Source organism: Cygnus atratus, chromosome 7, assembly GCF_013377495.2.
Source record: "Cygnus atratus isolate AKBS03 ecotype Queensland, Australia chromosome 7, CAtr_DNAZoo_HiC_assembly, whole genome shotgun sequence".
Classification (NCBI taxonomy): Eukaryota; Metazoa; Chordata; class Aves; order Anseriformes; family Anatidae; genus Cygnus; species Cygnus atratus.
In genome coordinates, this window is record NC_066368.1 from 11,964,985 (window position 1) to 11,986,125 (window position 21,141).

The window sequence follows — 21,141 nt, forward strand, 5'->3', positions numbered from 1 at the left end:
AACCACAGAAACCCTCCCTGGAGGAGGAGGAAGCCTCAATCACTGACCCATCTTCTTACCTGCAAGACAGGGTCAAAATTTCCCAACCAACTAGGTCAAATTTAGCTCAAATTCATGTTCAGCTTGGACACAGAAAGTGCAGGATAAGCCTTGATGATCCAACTATATTCAGAAGTGCATGAAGATACAGACCTTGCAATCTCCTGCAGATCAGGAGTTAAGGGTAATGAAACTCAGGAAGCTTTACCTGGGAAACAAGATGAGCTGGCTGGCTCACAGTCCTGGATCAAGTCACTGGCAACACAAGGAGTCATACATTTCTCCTTTGCAATTGTCTACATTGTTATGATAGAAAATCTTCACCTTTGTGTAGACAGTGTTAACTCTTTTTCACAGCACGTACTCTTTTAAGTATGATTTCTACGTTTCTAACAGAAACAGGACACAAAAGGAAACATACATATTCCAGTGCCTGGGATTTTTTTCATTATGCATTTTGCTAACTATTAAAGAGCACACTGTTCAAGTTTATTATCTCAACTGCTTAGAAAAAGACAAGTTGGGATAGATTTCCTGGTGAAAAGCTCTTCCCTGCCTCTACTTTTAGTGATGATCTTCTTGGATCTATAGATAATGACTGGCTTTCACCTCATCAGGGAGCCTCCATAGCTTGCACTGAGCCTGCATCAGAGCAAAACTTTAATTGTCAGACACTGGAACAGTGGGCAAGTGACTCTGAGCACAGGCTCCATGCTTGGCCGAGTGTAAACGTAGTCCCCAGTGCCCTCATTATCAGAGATTGACTTCATCCAGCAACAGAAGGTTGGAGAAGCTTTTGTCACTTGAGTCAGAAGAAGGCAGAGAATTTGGCTGTTTGTCTTTACAGAAGTATGGTTAAATCAATAACCTGTGGAATGACAGCCTTAGGGTGGATGAAGTGTGTATTATCTTATGTATCTGTATTGGAAAGTGCTGGCAACACACTGCAGTTTTGAACAAATAAATGAATTTACTAAGGGAAAGAGAGAGACTGCTGATAAAACAGAAAAAAAAATACTGTACTCAGGAGGTGATTTTAGTCCGAGTGCTAATATTTTATACAAGAGAATATTGAATTTAGGGAGAGGTTTATTCATTCATTTGGCTTTTTAACTTTCCAAAGTGCTTTTATTGACTGATTTTGTTTGTGGCAGCTAATATTACTGTCACTGTAACAATATTTTTTTCCTTATTTAGCTCTCCTGATGTAGTTTGCCATCTGAAGTCATTTACCTTTCATTTTTTTAAATAAAGCTGCTTTTTAAAAACTCAGAGGATTCACATGGTTCGAGCCTGCATTTGCCCAGATAAAACTGAACTGCTAAAACTTCAAGAACTGTTGCATTAGCTGAGACCCAAGGTCCATTTGCCGCATATTTAACTACAGCAAAATTAATGGACAAAGACATCTCCAGACTGCAAATAGGAGATGAACCCTCTTGCTTATTTGTCAACCTTCCCTCTTGTTATTGGCCATTCAAATTCTTGTCTTTTGTCTGTGTTTTATGGTTTGAAAGAATTCATTAACTTATTGCATTATTACAACAAAAAACAAATTCAAAATCCTCCATCCTTAACAACAGCACCTGAATAGTCTAACACTGCTAGAAACTTTACAGTATTTTTTTGTTTTGTTTTGTCCTGTTGTTTTTTTTTATTATTATTATTTTTATTTTATCTTTGTTTTAGCAACAACATTCATCTGCCTGGAGAAAATATACACATGAACAGAACTACTTCAGGGTCTGGCTTCAAAAAAATTAAGTACAGAATTTCTGGACACTCCTGATCACTTAGGCAGGGAGATACCAACCCCATAGTGGATATATAATAGAAGAGACTCCAGCAACACCACTCTCCTCCCTATTTAATACCCATTTTATTTAGCATTAAAGTTTCTCTAAAGCTGCAGGCCACTTTCTGAGTGGGAGTGCTGCCATTCCATCAGGCTCCAGAGGAGCAAGTATGTTTTGAACTTGAGCTATATTTGCTGAGGGCAAGGCTGCAAGCCTCTGCTAAAACAGCCATCAGCTCTGAACTCCAGCCTTTGGGTGAGAGGAGAGGAGGAATAGTTTCTGCAGAACCAAGCTGAATTCAGTGGGAAAATAAAACATAAATCTGTGATAAAATCAGTTTTTCTGCCTCAGAAGGGGCAAAGTTCATGCTTTCATCTTTCCCTGCAAAAGCCAAGCAGACCACCCCTAGACCTGGAGGACTCCAGGTGAGATTCAGTTCACAGACTCAAACTTTTTTTTCACTGAATCCAGCAGACACTTCACCAGTGCAGTGAAGTGTTGTACTTTGACTTTCAGTGAGAACAGAGAAGCAAGACATTTGATTGCTTCTTTTGCCAACTTGGTCACAGGGCCCCAGGCAGGCTACAGAGGTCCTTGGAGGCAGCAAAAGTGTCAGCTGCATCCCACTTGTTCTGTGTGACTCAGTTCTTGAAGCATGATTGCATCTTAGGTGGCCAAACAGGAGAGGCAGGAGAGCAAAAATCAGCAAAGGAGAAGGAAAACCAAGATGCTTTGACAACTTAATTGTGCACTGGTTTAATGGTGCAGACACAAGGCTGCATTTGCACATTAAAATATGGGGTCCTAAACCACCATGGCCATTGTGTAAGCTCTGGAGTGGCATTCTCTGCTATTCCCTGATATATACAGAGCCCAAGCTCCAGATGTTATAAACAGTCTTTCATACAATGTAAATATGCATCGGTAACTTAATGACACACAGGGCATAATCGCTTTTATTTATATTCTCTTTTTATTATTTAGGACGTGTCCTTTGAAGATTCTCACTTCTTGCTGATCCCTCAAGTATCAAGAAAATGGGTATGCAACCCATCCTTTCTGAGTCTGCTTGTCTTGATGGCAGCCTAAGGATATCTGAGCACTTTCTAGCATCCTTAAAGTCTTTTAAGAGACTGTTACAGTCTCCCAGTTTGTGAGGTTTAGAAAATGTATTAAATTCTTTCTTTTATTTAAAGTGAAAATCTCATGCTCCTGTCATAGCTCTCTTAATGCTTTCAGAAACAGTTTTCCATTTGCTTGAAGCTATACCAGCGTTAGCTCTAGCATCAATAGGTTGCAGGGATATTTGTGGAGAGCTGATTGAGATACTCTTAAGTTCCTCCACCCCCCCAACCCCATCTGCCATCTGCGAGGGAAATGGTTTAGCTTATTGCATACTTCCTAAGTGGCCAGATACGATATGGCCACAATCTCAAATAAATGTTTTAAGAATGGGAATGGACAGGACAGTCTCAGATTCACTACCAATCAGGTCCTGATGGCTTTAGCAGTGCTGATTGCCCAGGAGGAAGGAATGTCTCTCTTCTTCCAAGCCAATTCATATGCAGTGAAACAAGCCAGGGCTGATTGCTTGGACACTTGAAAAGCTGCCCTGATGCTGGTGGTGTCCTTTCCATTTCTGGGGAGAATATTCCAGAGATTTTAGCGTTAAACATTTAGGGAGAAGTATGAAGGTAAGGGAAGAGTCAGTGGCATTTTGTGCATAATGGATAGGGACTGGTTACTATGGGATGGTGTCATGGGAACCTGTTAACAGTATGATTGATCTGCCTAAAGGAACTGGGCTTGGTTACTAATTCAGTGATATAGTAGAACTAATGATAGTTACTGATGCAGTTTGATTTTTTAAAGTATTGTTTTTCCTGGTGATTTATGGTTGCACCTCCTATCCAAAATTAACAGCCACCTTAGCAGGCAGTTTTAACCAAATTGTCGATTCTGCATCGAGTTTCTTAACTCCGAGCACTGAAAAGATCAAAAGAAGAGACAGAATTCTGAGTGAAACAGACATCAAAGAACAACTAGGAATTTCACTGAAATCACAATATTTCCAATGTTCAAGGTGTTTAGCCCAAGGTCTATTGTTTCTAAACACTGCAAACCCAGCTGCAGAGTTCCAGACTGGGATTTGGCCTGCCCCACATCTCCTGGATGTGGATCTATAAAATTTTGCATTTGACCAGTCTGAAACACAAAGGAAAAGTAATAGAAAAGCTTCTGCCAGGAAAAAATAATGCATGTGCTGAAAGGAAATAAAAAGCTTTTTTATCATATCACTTATGAACTAAAATTTTCAATATCTTAATTCAATTTTTGTTTTACCCAAAAGCTTCTAGTTTCACTTTGTACGTATTATCATCCTGTTTAGGTAAGTTGCTGTAAGTTGCAATAAGACAGAAACTTCCATTAATGCTTATATAACAAAAAAAAAAACATTCAGCTTTCCTTCTAGCAAAATGTTTTAGAAGCAATTCTGATTATTTAAAAGAAAAATAAAAATCTTATTTTTACAATTTCCAGAACATTTTTTCATGTTTTATAAAAAAACTTCTCTATGTAAAAAGCTCAGTTGTACACATCTACATGTTGTGCATGTGCACATAAAGTCAACATAAAAATCAAATGTTCCTATTTCATAAAAATAAAGCCTTTTCAAGTTTTCATGGAGAAAGTTTGATTTTACATGACATTTTCACTTAAATTCTCTGTTCTGTCTAGATCATAATAATATTTTAAAAGCACAAGTCTTCTCTTCTGTTATGAAAGCCATTCTTCACTTTCCACTAGCAACTTTCCAACCAGCAATACAGCTGTATTTGGTAGGGGAACCCATTATCTTCAAAACAGGACTTTCTCCTGGCTCATTGAGGTGCTTATTGCTGATAAAGCTCACAGAGTCAAAGTATCTGCACCGTCCTTTCTTGTTGTAAACAAGAGTATTCCGACTCACCTCTTAAGAATCCCATATTTCTGGAGATGTGACAGCATTTAATTACCTTTCTTACTGGCATCGCGACCATCCCCCTTCCCACCCCCCCCCCCAAAAAAAAAAAAAAAGCAACAAGCATTTGAATGAATTATTTCAGAAAACAATGATTGTCAGCACAGTTTAAAGGCCCTCAATGCAACACCTACATTTAAATATAGGAGGGGAAGCAATGTCTGAGCTAATAATCCCAGACAGCTTCTCTGTGTGACAAATCTTCTCTGTGTGACGCAATGGGTTCTTATAGCTGCATCAGCAAAGGACAGCATAGACACTGTCCTGCTGGCTCATTGATCTCCAAATTTCTATTAGTCAAGGAGGAAAACAGTGTGAAGGTTCAGAGAAAACAAAAACATAATGCTAACAAAGAATCAGCAAACTACACCTAAAAGGTATCCATGGAAGAAAGCCAAAGTAGCCAACCTAATGAGAAAAAGAAATAATGAGGAACAAGTATTTCCAAAATGAATTTTGATTAACAGGATAAAGACAGTTCACAAATTAACAAAAATCTGAGGCAAGAGAGAACTATATTTCGCTCTAATGTTAGAAGTACCCAGCAAATTTGAGAATCAAGAGATATCTACGTGCTTTGTTCCTACTGAAATCAATGGACTTGTCTCTTAAAAAAAAAGAAAGATATCAAATTCTCTCTGTAGATCTGAGCCTTGCGCTTTCACACAGTATATGCTGTGTAAAAGAAGGTTGAATCCACATGACTTTAGGAACTTAACTGAACAGATTAATCAAAGCTCCCATTAAGCCGTGGGGATAGGGGCAACTCCAGCAGCCAGGGAGCTTGGCAAACACCTCAGGCTCCTTTGCTGAACCTGTTTCTGGATGTGTCTCTCAGTCTATGAAGGAAATATTTGCATTTTTATCAGATGACCAAAGCTGGGGTGTTTAAATTCACTTTGTTTTTTTTTTTTTGTCTTTTTTATGGAGATGTGGAGGACGTACCTGACCACTGCCATAGGACTGCAGGAACCCTGCAGCTTTGTCTCTCCTTCACTGAATATCTACTTATTCAGAGAATGAGAAACTTTGCAGTACAAGTGGTCAGGAATAACCAACGGTGTATGATATTCAGCACAGTGGCATAGAGGGAAGTAAAACCTGATTCTGCTACAAAGCTGGTGAAAAAATCACTAGAGTTTCTACTGAGCTGTTTTCCTTTCAAAAATGCTCTTCATGTCCTGGAACCAAGAGAAACCTTTGCAGACAAACACTCTCAAGAACTATGCAGATTCATTAATAGCTTTAATCAATCAACAATTTCTTACTCTATTTTCTTCTGTAAATCACCTGCCCAGCTATAGATATGAACTCTAAGCCCCACTAATGTAGTATACAGAGCATTGCATTTACCATGGATCAGTTACCTGTTTATAGTCCATTTTACTACAAAATCAATCCCTAGGCTTTGTATTTGCATTCAGTAGCGAGTTTTGTTTACTATTTATCAACACACAAGGGATATCAGCAGCATTACAAACTGATAACCATTAATCTGCTGGGGAAGTATGACAATTGATATTTTGATTCCAGTAATTCATAAATTCTATTATGTACATCCCTGAGCAGAGAAGCAGAAATTTCATTTGAATTGAATACCAGAGAAAAACAGATACATATGGAAAATACGGTTGTCCCCATATCAAGAGCTTATTCTTTGGAGGCCACTGAGTGATATAAATATCCTGTTAACTTCTTAGACAGACAGTGAACCTCTTGGTTCTAAGTTACTGTTTAGGTACTTATAAAACATTTTCTTATTTTGTAATACTAAATTTAGTAATTGTTTAAACAGTCATTGCATTAAGATGAAATGAATGTTTTCATTATTTTTACTTTAAATTGCCTGATACTAAAAATAATTTGGAGATGGCAAATTGCATGCATCTTATACCTATCAAAGGAAGAATCAATAAACATGAAACTCCTGAAAACAAGAACAACAGTAGACAGTCAGACTCTCAGGAAACTCACTGGGCTAGCTGGGAACCCCTTGTTTGGCCAGTTGAGGGGAAGGGCATCTCCCAGAAGTAAAACATTAAGCAGGTTACCTTAGCACACATTTTGTTGTTGTTGTTGTTTTAATGTTAGGAGCAATCCTGACAGGCTCAGACAACAGACACCTCAGTGCATTGCACTGATTCTCAAAAATGAAGTCCTCTGCAAACACTTCCTTTGTTCTGGCTATAAAACCACTTTGCATGATAAACCACCACGTAGTGATATTTTACTGTCACTGGAAATTGAGGCCCTCCATTTCTCTTCCCATTTAGCCACTGACTCGACTAGAAACATTTCAGTGGCCTGCATTTTCCAACGGTCCATACTAATTTTTAAGGACTTTCCTTGGGGTTGTCTACCTTCAGTTGTCTGAAAGTATGTTTTCATATGCTGAGATGTTTTAAGGTGTACACAAAATATCATCCAAAAAATGGGTGTAATTAAGCATTGAAACTCATTGCTGAAACACTCTTTCCATTCCCCTCAAATTTTCACTTTTGCCAAGGATGATCAGAGTACAAAACTGTATTTATACCTCAAAATGATGCTGTGAATTTACTAAGATTCATGAAGGAGACTAAAGTCTCCAGATGAAGATGTCCTGGCACACTGTGCTTGTTGATGGCCATTCATATCAGATGGATCATGCTCAGAAACTCACCTCCTCACACACCTTATCGTACATCCTGCACCTGGAGACACTCATTTGGACAGTATGCACAACACACACTACATATACCTAAATTACTTAACTAATACAGGTCCTCTTACAATTCCCTCTCTCTTCAGGCCTGCTCTCCATGACTTAGATAGAGGTGAGACAAAATTAATTAAAAAAAAAAAAAAAAACACGCAACAACTTATTAAACTTTCTCCTGTATCCTCAGTGGTTCAGGTGAAGAGTAAAAAAAAAAAAAAAAAAAAAAAAAATTAATAGCTCAGAACAGTACATTTTCCCTGTTGGTACTATTGGCAGTAATAACAACAACAACAAAATAATGTAAAATTTATCATTAAAAACATTGGTTAAGGCTTAATGCAACAATTATTCCTCTGAATTTGCTTTGATTGCAGGGTGCAGGTTTGTTCAGCTCAGCCTCAGGCTTTCATCTGTTAAAGGTCACTGACTGACCATAATGACTGGAGCAGGGAAATGAATTAGTCTGCTGGAAAGCACTATTAATAGCAGTGTTTGTGGGTATTGCAGCAGTGCCTGGGAGCACCGATCAAAGCAGGTATTACACCAAAGGCATGGAGGTGGGTTATTGGGGGAGAGGGTGTGGAAGACGGAATAAGGAGAATACACGTAATACTTGGCAAAAGCTGCACTGTACCTGCTTGCTTTTTCTTAAAATTGGCCCGTTCTCAGATCCCAGAAGCTCTCAGACTATATATCCTAGAAAAAGTGATCTCAAGAGACCATGCTGAGAGAAATTTCTATTCCAAGTGATTTTAGAAGGACCAGGAAAGGGAAAAGGCTTCCTTTGGAAATTGCCAAACCTTGAATTTTTATCCACAGGAAAACTGGTTACTGGTTTTATAGCTCATAACTCCTGACCATATGAGCCCTTGAGTGTGAGATGAAACGGAAGTGGAAAACAAGACCAAGCTGAACCGCACAAGGGGGTTTGGGATGGATTTCACTGCCTTGCAAAAGGACCCAAAAAGTGTTTACTGAATGCAACATGCATGTGCTTATTACAAATGTTTTTATTATGGCCATTTCATCTCGCCTTTGAATATTTTACTTTGCTTATGCACTGAGAAATTTAATTTTACACAAGATAATTATGAATTGATACAAATTACTCCTCATAAATATGAATGATGTTCTGTTTTCTGAACTGTCTATACCGAGACACACAAATGTATTCAATATGCTTGTTTTGTTGTGGTGTTTGTGTGTGTGTCTGTTTTGTTTGTTTTTAATTAGTAAGTCTGGTATTTTGTACCTATTTCACGTTCTTGGTGAAATAGGTACAGGACATGAGGTTCTGACAGTGGTTTTCCCAGTGGAAAAGCCTTAGGTTGTGTTTTTGTTCCTTAGAATTAACTTTGACAGTGACAAGAAGGGATCTTCATCTGGTGAATTTGCCCAAGCATACCTACGCAATCTATAAAAGGGAACATCCACCAAAATTTTTGCAAACTTTCCTTACAAGTAAATTTTTCATGAAAAAGGAGGTACTATGTCTTGTTTTCATCCATATTGATGCTCTGGGAACTTGGCAGTGATCTGATGGAGTCTTCAAGAATTGTTCACAAAGTTGTGGTTTTGTTTCCTTTTTCCATATTTGTCTAAAATGGGACGAAGATCATCTTCAGACTAAATGTCGTGAAATGACCGCCTTGTGAACTTTGTAGGACTTTAAAGATCTTCAGCTCCACTGAAGTACCACAAGAATTGCAAAGGGCCAGGCATTCATAGAAATTCATATTCTGATCATTACTTATACAGTATTATTTATATTAGGGGCTCTTAATTTTTATTTTTATAAAGTAGACCCATTTGTGTTTTCAGAGTTCTTCAATGCCCTGTGCTTCGCACTTGCAGGCTCTTCTGCTACCACAGTGCTAATTCACAGGTGAATTGCACGAAGATACAAGCTCGGGGACTCAAACTGGTGGGAAATAGGATTTTAACAGAGCTATGCCATGTCTTTGCTATTTTCCAAGCTGCAGCCTGCTAGCATCATGGATTATTTTTGCTCTGCTAGAGACAAGTAGATCTTCTAGACCCCAGAGCTCACTAACCCTCTATAGATTGTTAGCAGAGACTGCTCAAAGAGGCAAAGACGTACTTGAAGAGTCAGGATGGACATTATCTGAGAAAAATAAGCGTAAGCATATTGGAGTTTTCATCTCATTCACCAAATTAAAAGAAAGTGCCAGAAAAGTACAGTAAACAATGTATTTTCTTTTCCAGACCTTCCTTTTTCTAATGGACAGCACTAGCCAAGTCAGCCCACATTGACTCCCTGCAATTTCTATCAAAGACAAATATTTATTTTGAAGCAGCACAGTACCTTGGAATATTTCTGCTACAGTAGAGATTCTCTCTTCTATAACTGAAATATTTCTTAAATTGCAAGGATTTTAATTTTAAAGGATTAAACCTACAAAAAAAAAAAAAAAAAAAACAAAGGGAAAAGTGGTTTTTCAAATGGATGGATCTGAAGAAAAGTATCAAACTGTTAAAAGCTGTCTTATCTAACTTGGAAATAAACTTGGAGATTTGCCGAGAGCAACAAAACATTGCAGGAAAACAAATAGAAAACCAAGACGATTTTTGTTAGTTACAAAAACCCAGATCAGTTCCCAAACACACCTTAAACTATAAGGGATCTTCTCACAGATTTTGACATCTTTACATTTTTTTCAGTTTTCCATGTCAGATTAAAGAAATCTACCTTTGATGCTAATGGATCATTTTCTTTTCACTGGCACAATTTTGAAACAGATGGTCTGTAAACCTTTTGTTCCTAAGCACCAGCTTGAAAATTTGAAACAACCGGTGACAGAACCAAATAGAATAATTGAACTTAGCCTGGTTCTGCCTTTCCCTCTCTCCTCCGTCCCAGCTGACTTCTAACATGGCTCCAAAAGCACATATCAGCTATGCCTTTCAGCCTACAACTTCCTTCTGCAGAATTATTTTCTTTCTCTTTGTCTCTCCAGAATTTATGTTTGACATCTTTCAGTCATAGCCATATATTGTACTTTTTAAGGAATACATATTTAGGAAGAGTGCACGGTTTTATGGGGAATTCACTGTTTAAAGAGAAAGCACACACAATCACCTCTATATACTTGAAAAATGACATTTCTGCACTTTTACCTGAAAGTGAGCAACATGCTTCCCCTTGGATATACTGCTGTGATGAATCATGGGAATGATGGTTCAATGCAATAGATCTCTGCTCTGTTTTGTAGGCCAGATTCTAAAGCCAGACACCTTTTAGAAATCCTTCTTTCCATTTGAACAGAGATAAAGATATATAAAAAAAATTTACAATGAAAATAAAGGAAGTTAAAGAATTAAAGTGCCTTAATAAAAATAAATAAATAAACACCCTCTAGCATGAGGATTTACTTAAAAAAAAAAGAAAGTAACAAAAAAAAATGTATGGATCAGTAGCTAATCCTTCTCAGCAGCTTCTATTCAATGTCTTAATTATGGCATAAGGTTGCATTATACATAAGCATACCACACGACCCCAATTCTCCTCCACACAAAATCTGCCACATTGCATTATCTTGTTTCCTGTCACGTTGTAAAAGGCCTTGGCCTCCATTTGTGAAATCATCCTCAAGCTGAACATTAGCTAATCAAGCATCTGAGAGAATTTGTTATTTCTTACCATAATGGCACAGTTCACCAAGCCACACTACTCACAATTGCCTGGATTAGACCCCCAGCAGTAAGCAGAGCAGATGAAGTTAGTGGGAGTTTTCCTACAGCCTCATAAGGCAGGATCTGCTACGCTGCAACAGGACCACTACAGATGATTCCAATGTGTATCAAATTTGATCCATGGAAATAAAGAACAAATTATAGTTGTTGCAAGCAGGTGTGCACAGACTTCTGAACCTCTGCTTACCTCTAAAATCATCAGCTTTGAAATCAGACACTTTGCAAAGACAGCTGATACTTAAATCCTTGTCATTTGTTTATTCTGTGAATAGCTGAAGGTATCAATCAAAATATGCCTAGGTCTGTTACTTCGTTTACCAGATTAAACTCCTCTGATTGTATCTGTGTGCTTTCAGAGAAGCTGCAATGTTCACTTTTAAACAGAACAAAGATAAAGACTAAGTTCTGGCATGGCTGTTTGCAGTCGTACAATAACCCCCCTCCCCCCAAAAGATAAAATAATAATATGATAGAAAGTAAGATACAACGTCATATATATATACATTTTTTAATGCCTTTTGCCATATAAAGTCAGGAATTATATTTATGTAACAGATTTTTCTGAGTCCAAGCACAGAGACAGTTTAAGCAGATCTCTGAAAATGGTCTAAAAACCACAAAGCATATTTTCAAACATACAAGAAGACTAAGAAAAATATGAAAATAAAGCATTGGTAGTAAAATAAATAAATAAATAAATAAATAAACTTGTTAGAATTAACGTCTTTGTATGGTGGTCTTGAAATGCAAGGCACACCAAACTTCAACAAGTTTCACATAAAAACAAACTTTCTTTTTTAAACTGTCTTATGTTACACACGCTTTTGGTGTATAAGAATTAAAGAAACACCTTGTGAAAGCCTGCATTCCCATAAATTTTCATACCACTGAAGTTGTTAGAGAAAGGAAGGTACAAAGCTGTTCTTATACCTCATATGGAAACAGAAGCAGATAATTTGATAATATATAAATTTGATCTAAATCCAATAGTCTCCTGACTATACCATCCTCTTTTCAAAACAGACCACAATATTTTATTTGCACCACTGTTAATCAACATAATACCAATATACTCCACAGTAATTATTTATTTGCTTTTACAAATTGCACATTCCCTCCTTACACAATCAACATCTCTTTAGAGATGATCCCTCTTGCAACGCTGCAGCAATAAGGGCGTTGGAGAAGGAAAGAATCACAGAGTGAATTTGGGGACTACAGTAATTTCTTGCTGGCCTTAGGTATTCAAACTTCATCACGTCTCCAGAAGCTCATTATAACAGAAATTGGATTTGATTGGTCAAGTGCGTAGCCAGACAAAGTCAATATGCATGAGGGAAAACGAAGAGTTTTTAAAACTGATCATCAAGCAGCCCCAGCGATCAGACATATAAACCAGGGACTTAACTGCGTAAGACTCACAGAAGAGATTGATGCTGTTGAAGAAGAGATGCAATTATCTAAATTAATGAAATCAGAAAGCCACACCTGCTCCACATGACTGACTCACTCCTCTGGCTCTGGCCCCAGCTTGGAAAGGTGGATTTCTCAATTGATGGGTTTAATGTGGGATATGCATGGTAAGTTATGTGCATCTAATAAGCTCCTTCAAAATGTTGTAAGAAGCACAGTATGGGGGAGAGTTCATGGCAATTAATTACTTCCCTACTTTAGAAGAAAAGTCACACAACCCTGAAGGGAGTACCTGCATTTCAACATAAGTCTTTACTGGAGGGACGGAAGTTTTACAAGTCTAAGTTGGTTAACACACTGGGATGATCAGAGCCACCTCTGCCTTTGAAGGCACAGTACATCCCTGCAAAATGTTATGGTTGGTTGGAATCTTCATTCCACTATCTGGTAAATGTCCTGAGAAACATCCAAAACCAAACAAATAATGGATGTAACAGGCACTCTGACTGAGGGCTATCCCCAACTATATGCAGGTACTAAGGCTAATAGAAACCTTAGCATTGCTGCCTCCTATTCAGCTCCAGGAAACCAGATTGGCTGACCCACCTGTGTTCAGACTACATGGGACAGGAGTGTCTCAGACTCCCTGTTGTTTCAGCTGTTGACTGTCCCTGTACCACCTGTATTGTATCAGTTTAGTACATACTATAAATTTACTACCTCTTTCACAGAATCAGCGTGCTGGGGAAAAATTCTTTGCTTCTCATTCAATTGTCAGACTAAGTTTGTCAATGGACTGTTCATATACTTTTTTCCTACCATCATTGTCCTTCAGTTTATATAGTTCTTCTTCTTCCTCCCTTGTGCTTAATCCTCTCTGATGCATTTATTTAGAGTAATCCTATCTCCTCTCAGCCTTCAATTTGCAGCTAAGCCAGCTAAGCTCTTTTCATCTTCTCCCGAAAGCGTGCACTCCATTCTTTGGGAGTCTCTCTTTGCCCTTCTCCCTATTTCAGCTGATCTTCTTGAACTTAAGTGACAGAGTTTAATATATATATATAGCCTTGAACAACAGTGGCTTACATTATATGCGCTGGTAACCTCTCCCCAGTACACCGCTAGAGTTGCATGTCTTTTTTTCATGTCAGCTGCACAGCAGTGGGTTCAAGTTTCTTCTGCAACTTCCTCCCTTAAGAACCAAGGTCTTTCTCCTCTGTTTCCAAAGGATGTATTCTCTGATTACAGTAATGACTCCTGCATTAGCCTTTAACAAATAACTTAGCGTTATTGAGATTAAACTGCTGGTAGGCCACATTCTCATCCAAAATGTAGAGGGAATCTTGACTCATTTCATTAGCTAAAACCAAGTGACCTCGGATTTCCAGCCACGTAACAGATTCATCTTTAAACAGCACCCTGGATGAGCTATCTACAGCTACTCTGTAGGCCATTAAAAAGTAGTGTTTATAACATATTTTGTTGTGCATAATGTTCTGCAAAGAGAGGGTGCTTTTGCCATGACATATGGTGTACAATGTAAATGAACTCTGGTGTAACAAATTAAAAAGCTTTTACAGCAACCTCTAAATACTATTTATGGCTCCCAAGTGCTACCTAGGCTGGCCACCAGTCAAATAATTAGTCTCTACACCAAGTGCCAGAGTGCATTTTGTTGACTAACTGCATCTACAGTGAGCTATGCAATCTACTTCCATGAGATAAACTATCCACACACCACTATCCATTTTGACAGCAAAATTGCAAAAGCACAATACGTTACCAGGTGCCATTCAAAGAATGGAGGGAGTAATGAAGTGGCCATTTTAAAAGCTCTCTGATCATCTTTCCTTAACACTTGCAGTTTTTGTTACAGCAAAAGAAACTCATTGTGACAGAAGGCCTCTCCACAGCTTGCTGAAGCCTCTTGCTGGCACAGGAGCACGCTCTCCTCTTGGTGCACAGGGGAAAAACTGGTAGGTAGTAGGGTTGGCTGAAATATGGCAACTGAAAATGTTTCTGGTGAATGATGGGGCCCAATTTTGTGAGGAGGGAGAATCTGATAGAACATATCCAACTCCCTGAAACAAGTTTCTGTGTTTAAGAGAAAATTCTGTTCGTTTGCATTAAAAAAAAAAAAAAAATTTAGATTTCAGAAATCATCATCAGCTTTCACCTCTATTTCTGGAAGCTTACAAAAATAAAATCTTAAGATGACCTCTTTTCATCATTTAAACAGATTTACCTGCTAAATCATTTAGCTTTTTATTATTATTTACTTTTTAATCTGCAAATCAGTGCAATATGGCACCTAGGAAAATCTCCCTCCTTGTTCCACCTGCATACAGCAAAAGTTATCACTGAGTGATGGGTATTCCACAGGTCTGAAAGTACTTCGTTTATCATAGGAAATCTGCTGCTTGTTTTTCTAGCCATCGTGTATTTAAATATTGTTATGCCAGTATTGCTGTATATCTCAATGCTGATTGTGAAGTGGAAAGCAAGCCAGACACAGCTCTATTATTTGAGATTTTTCCTTGTTTTGAGGTGCACATACTACAGTGTTTGCTGCGTTGGTTTATTAATGAACTACCCCCCTTAAGCTGTGTGCAAGCCTGTCTTAAACCCACATTGCAGCTTTCCACAGTCAAAGGTTTACTGTCAAAAGAGCCATACTGGTTTGCAAACAAATTGCTATGACATTATACCTTTACTTTAATAGGTAATACATTCATCAGTCATGGATACCTGACCTGGAAAACACTTGTCCTTCTGTCTGGCTTAGAACAGAGTAACAGCATTGCATCCCTACATAGCAAATGACAGTATATATTTGTAGTCTTTTGGTGCAAAGAATTTTTGAAAGCAATCATTTTCTGATAATGACTAGTGAGAATATGCATGCAGAATTTAGAGCAAAGAAGAAGATGAATGGCAAAGAAGAAGGGGTTCTGATCTTTTTCTGCAGGTATTAATTAACCATTTTATGAACTGGTGAAAAAGATGGATTTAGAATCATGTGTGCACAGGACACAGTGTTCTGCTATAATTTAGGAAATACTCTTCCATGAGTTACACACAATCCTTTCTTTCAGATATTACAACCCCAGACAGCCTTTCTCAAAAACAAACAAACAAACAAAAAAAAACTATCAGAATAACAGAAAATCTATATTTTATAAAGAACAAAGGAAATAGTAGGGTTTCTGGAAATCCATTCCCTAGCTCACAGAGAATTAAAAAAATAAATAAATGAAAATGTTTTACTCTATTTGTGACTAGTCGTACGTTTCTGTCAAAGCCCATTGATGCTGCAGGCCAATAGTGCTGCGTACTTGGGGCCATGTCTATCACTCAGAACAGAATACTGTTTACAAAGGGAAAAGGTTCCCACAAATCACAGTCCAGACACACTAGATTTTGTAAGTGTCTAGACAAACAGTACTATCCCTGTGCCAATGTTAATAAGCCCTCACATATTCCAGTAAACACTTGTAGCTCCATCTCTCAGTCAATCATTTTTAGCTCCTAATGAGAATGCTTTTAACTGTTGGTATTTGACTGTTAACACCAATTCCCTTAACTCAATGTCCCTTTGCCAAGCAAACAGCTTCAGTCTGGCTGTTATGCAAGGTAGAAATCTACGTTTTCCGTTATCAGTGACTGCATATATGTTTGAAGTACTAAAGGACTTCAAAAGCTTAAGGAGAAAATATTCTCAGTAGCTGACTTGAATAGACAAAGGAAAGTGTTAACCCTAATAAGTGGAGATTGAATTGAAAATAAGGTAATTAGAGAGAAAATAAAATTTCATAGAAAAATTGAATGAACAAGTATAACAGATATTAAGTTTACACTACTTCAGAGATTAGTAACACATGCTTACATTTGCAATGAAACAATAAAATAGAGGCAGCTTTCACACCAGTCTCTAATTCCTCTAATACGTTGCTAATGATAGTGAATATGTCTCTAAATGTGAGTGGTCTTGTACCTGAGAAATGACAATTGTGCACTTAGCCTCATAAAGTAGTATTTATACAACAAATCTGTTATATACCTGCTCTCTAAAAAAATATGGTAGGCATGCTTTTAGATATAATTGGATAATAATATAATATTAAAATAACTTTCCAGTTGCTTATTTGTGTTAAAATATGCTAATTTTTTAATCTGATTAAACATTTATGAACAATTTTCTGTTATTTTGACCAGTCTAATAGCAACCTAATTTGGATCCTGGGGGTAGTAGATCAAAAAATAACAACTAAACCTATTTTAACTCCATAGCTGGGATAGAGCAGCAGATTACCAATTACACTCAGAAGACAAATTACCAGTAGATTTGCCTGTTTTAAATAAATATCAATTTAAACCAAACAGGTCTGAAAATCACTGCACGCTAAGAAGTAGTTATATTGCTGTCCTTAATAACAAATTAGCAGTAGGCAGCTCCTAAAAGGTCTGTGAAGTAGCTGAGGACATTTTCTGCTTTCATTGGAATTGGAGCACTACTGCTTCAAGCATAGTACAGGTATGCTGCAAGGAACAGAAAATCTCAAGCAAAAATCCGGAAGCTGCTGCACTGTCAGTGAGAGCAGAACTTTATTTTAATATTCCCATCCATTTCTGCCAGACCTGAGTAATACAGTTTTCAAGGTTCCCATCCCTAAAAATTGAGATAATAGTAATAAGATTATCATGTATTAAAATTACATTTTATCAGTATCCCTTCCACTGCCCCACCAAAAAAATAAAAAAATAAAAATCTGTTTATTTGGAGTAACCATTGCCTTTTTAATTGCAGGGCTATTTATACTGAAAGTTGCATCTCATTATAGGTTAAATACACAGTCATTTTGGATATAACTTTATGATTCAAAGAATGCAATTATACAATAGTCTCAATTGTAGGAAGCATATAATTACTGTATGGGCTGAGAAACTGGATTAGCATTGCAATATAAATAAAAGAGTCTTTACTGCTTCTGATATCAACATTGAGCAAACACACTGATGACAATTCTTTACTTTTTCCTTTCCTCATTTTCTTTAGTATGGAAAATGAAGATTTCATGTCACAAAAGCTGTAAACTGGGCAGTTACTGGGAAGGCATTAACACCAAGCTTATCACATAAATCCAGCCTGGGAAATAAACCTACAGTGCATTGATATCATACCTGCTCTCCACCTTGCAGATTACTATTCATAAATTTTTCTTCACAAAACCCATATTTCCTTGGGTAGCTTCCCTTCTCTTCTGGTTAGTCACATCAGGTGCGATTTGATGGCTTCTGGCCTCCAGATGGACCAGAAATAGCACTCAGTCCCATCCTGCATCCTGGTTCAATATTGCCTCTAAGGTGGAGCAGCCACTTCCCCAAATACCCTCCAGCTCCAAACCGAAATAGTGATGGAGACACAGCCTGAAGGTCACTGGGCTGAATGCTGACATCACTGCTCTTCCTCCAGGATAGTGGTTCCTATCCCAGTGAGCCTTATTCTCCAGGGTAATGGCACATTAAACTGCAATCATTGGTCATTTAAGTGAACGCTACTCAGCTATGAATCGCAGTAGCTAATACATATAATCATCCCTTCCCATGTAAGGGATTAGTTAAATTAATCTATATCTCCCACTTGTTTCATAACTGCCCATTGACTTTGACAAAATAAAACTGGTTGTAGAGAGCCCACTTCAGCTCCCACGACACACAGTGTGATTGCCCTGATTAAATTAACTAGCTATCTCATTCATTTATCAAGAAGATGAAGATGAGATTCCTTGAATATAACATGACTGAAATTATTGGGTTCAATAAATAAACATCAACCATACCTAGCCCACAGGCAAAAAAAAAAAAAAAAAAAGGTAAAAAACAGCTGCATGTCAGGTTTCATTTGTATATAAATGGAACAGGTGTAATAAATGTGAATTGTGACAAAAAGGGATTACATGAGAACAAATAAAATATCATTAGTTCTGAAAAATGTTTTGCAGTCATCTTTTCTCACTGGCTACTGTTAGCTAATTTATAATTGTCTGAATTTTGGCAACCACACCCCTTGGGTTTTCTAATCTCAATTGCCTAGGACAGATAAACATACAGGTTTTGTGGAAAACATCTTGCAATTGTTTAGACTTGGAAGGGGGAGGGGTGGGCTGATATGTCATACTTTGAAATAAATAGGAACAGTAAAAAAATTCAAACTACCTTAACATATATTTGGGGAAAACAGTGGTTGCGGCAAATATTTGCAATTCAAATCTCGGCAATTTTCTTCTCTTCTTATGAAAAGTCCTTCCAGCATTTTTAAAGCATTAGTTATATATTAAAAGAGAGGCTTTCTCTACTGGGGTAAACTATCTTTCAGCTATTTCTGACTCAATCATAAATCCATTTACCTTTCACAGGCAGTTTTTTAGTTCATTTTGCATTGCTCGTTAATTAATAAACAAAATCTACTGCTTTTAAGACAGACTGTTTTTCTCTCAGCCTTAGCATCTTTCATTTACCACACTAAGACTTCACCAACTTACCAAGATTAAGTCTATACAAAATGATACAAAAGCAGTTCTGAAAATAAATATATAAATCAATCAGAAAAGCCAAGGCATTTAGGAGAAATTCATGAAAAGCTCCAATTAGCGCAAATTAACAGTTCATAGATGTCTGTTTGCTCTTGTCCAGTGCTGGAACAGACAGCTGTCTTTCAAACTCTCATTCAAAAGTTTCCATGAGAAGAAATTATGCCAAGAACACCTCTTTTCTTGCTAAAAAGCACAATCAGAAAAAATATTGATAGGCAGATGTGATCACTAAGCCTTTGATATCTCACATTCTCTTGATAGTAATCTCAATCAAAATCATGAACACATAACGAAAGGTTTGAGATTTGGTTCAAGTAGAATGTTCTTGAAATTTCACTGTTGGAAAAAATGATCTATTCACATCTAGCTTTCATATTTCTGCTTGTTGTTTTCAGTAACCATATCTTAACCTCTCAGGAAAAAAAAAAATCTTGAGATTTCAAAACTTTGAAAAATACATGTCCCTTCTGTTTTGATCTTGTAGACCTGCATATAAAATATTGTGTAGAAATGCTGAAGATTTTTTCTAGCATTTAAAATATATATATATATTTATATATATGAACAAAGAGCAAAGTACATGAAAAGCCCTTGCTTTTTAACTTTCATTGCTCTTGAATTTTCAATTTGTGCAGAACAAGATTAGCATCCCACATCCACATCTCTCTTTATAATGGTGAATCTGTTTTAACTGTTACAGAAGAGGTCTTTTTTTATGGTTTACATCTGTAGAAGGTAGCAGTTAAGATCCCGAAGGTTTTCTTTCAGGTGTTTTAAGATGACAGCAGCCATTCTTGGATGGAGAAATTTACCTTTACCTTTTCCTTTCTGAAAGGAAATAAAACCAAAAATGGGGTATATTTGCAACCTAACTTTCCATAAAATGCATAATGGGAAACTTTCAGACTAAAAAAATAAAATAGAAAATTAAAATCACAGGGAGTAAGTATCCCAAAGGTACAAAGACATCGGCTGAGGTGCACCATGGAGGCTTGCAGTGCTGCACAGGGCAGTTTCTACTGTGCTGGCATTAAATCATCAGGAAAATATTCTCCCTTTCTGCAGCCCAAACAGCACAAACTAAATATGAAAGCAAGACTTAAGGAGAGAGACAACATCTATAAGAATGATCCCTGGCTTTTATCAGTGTATGCAGCACACTTGTCACTGACAGCTCACCAACTTACATTAATTTATCAGACCCTCAGTCTTTTCCTGCCTACTTTTTCCCAATGAGCTCAGAAAAGGGGCGTGGAGACACTCTGGAAATAATGTCTTCAGAAAACTCCCATTTTTGTAAGACAGACCATAGCTGTCTTTGTGGATACAGAGAGTCATAGTCAAATAAGGGCAACAGCAAAAAAAGACAAAGGTGCAACTCAGCAACCACTCCAGGAAAATGCATATTCACAAATTGTCCCTCTGCACTCCAGCTTGCAGTCACTTGTAAATTACCCTTGAGAAGGAGAAAACCGCACACAAGAAACTTTCAGAAAGATGGGAGGTGGAAGAAGGGAATATGCCTCTACAAAAAATTATTGTTTGTAATTTTGATAGGTTTGGAACTGGAAGGAAACACCTCAAATAGTACAGGAGGTAACAATGCAGCTCACCTTTTACCCAGCAGGGAATTGGCGGAGTTGTTGAGGAAGAAGCAGGACAAAGCACCGTATCATTTGAACATGTTTGGCAGCTCTCTTGCTCTGAGGCAGCCACATTGGACTGCTAATGGATAATACAGCTTCCCAATATACTGAGATTATTTTGGATAGCAGAATAGGTAAGCAAGGACTGCAAGACATATCTAAGCCTTACCTCATCTGATCACTCAGAAGCAAAGCTGCAATGAAAGTTTAGTTTCACAGG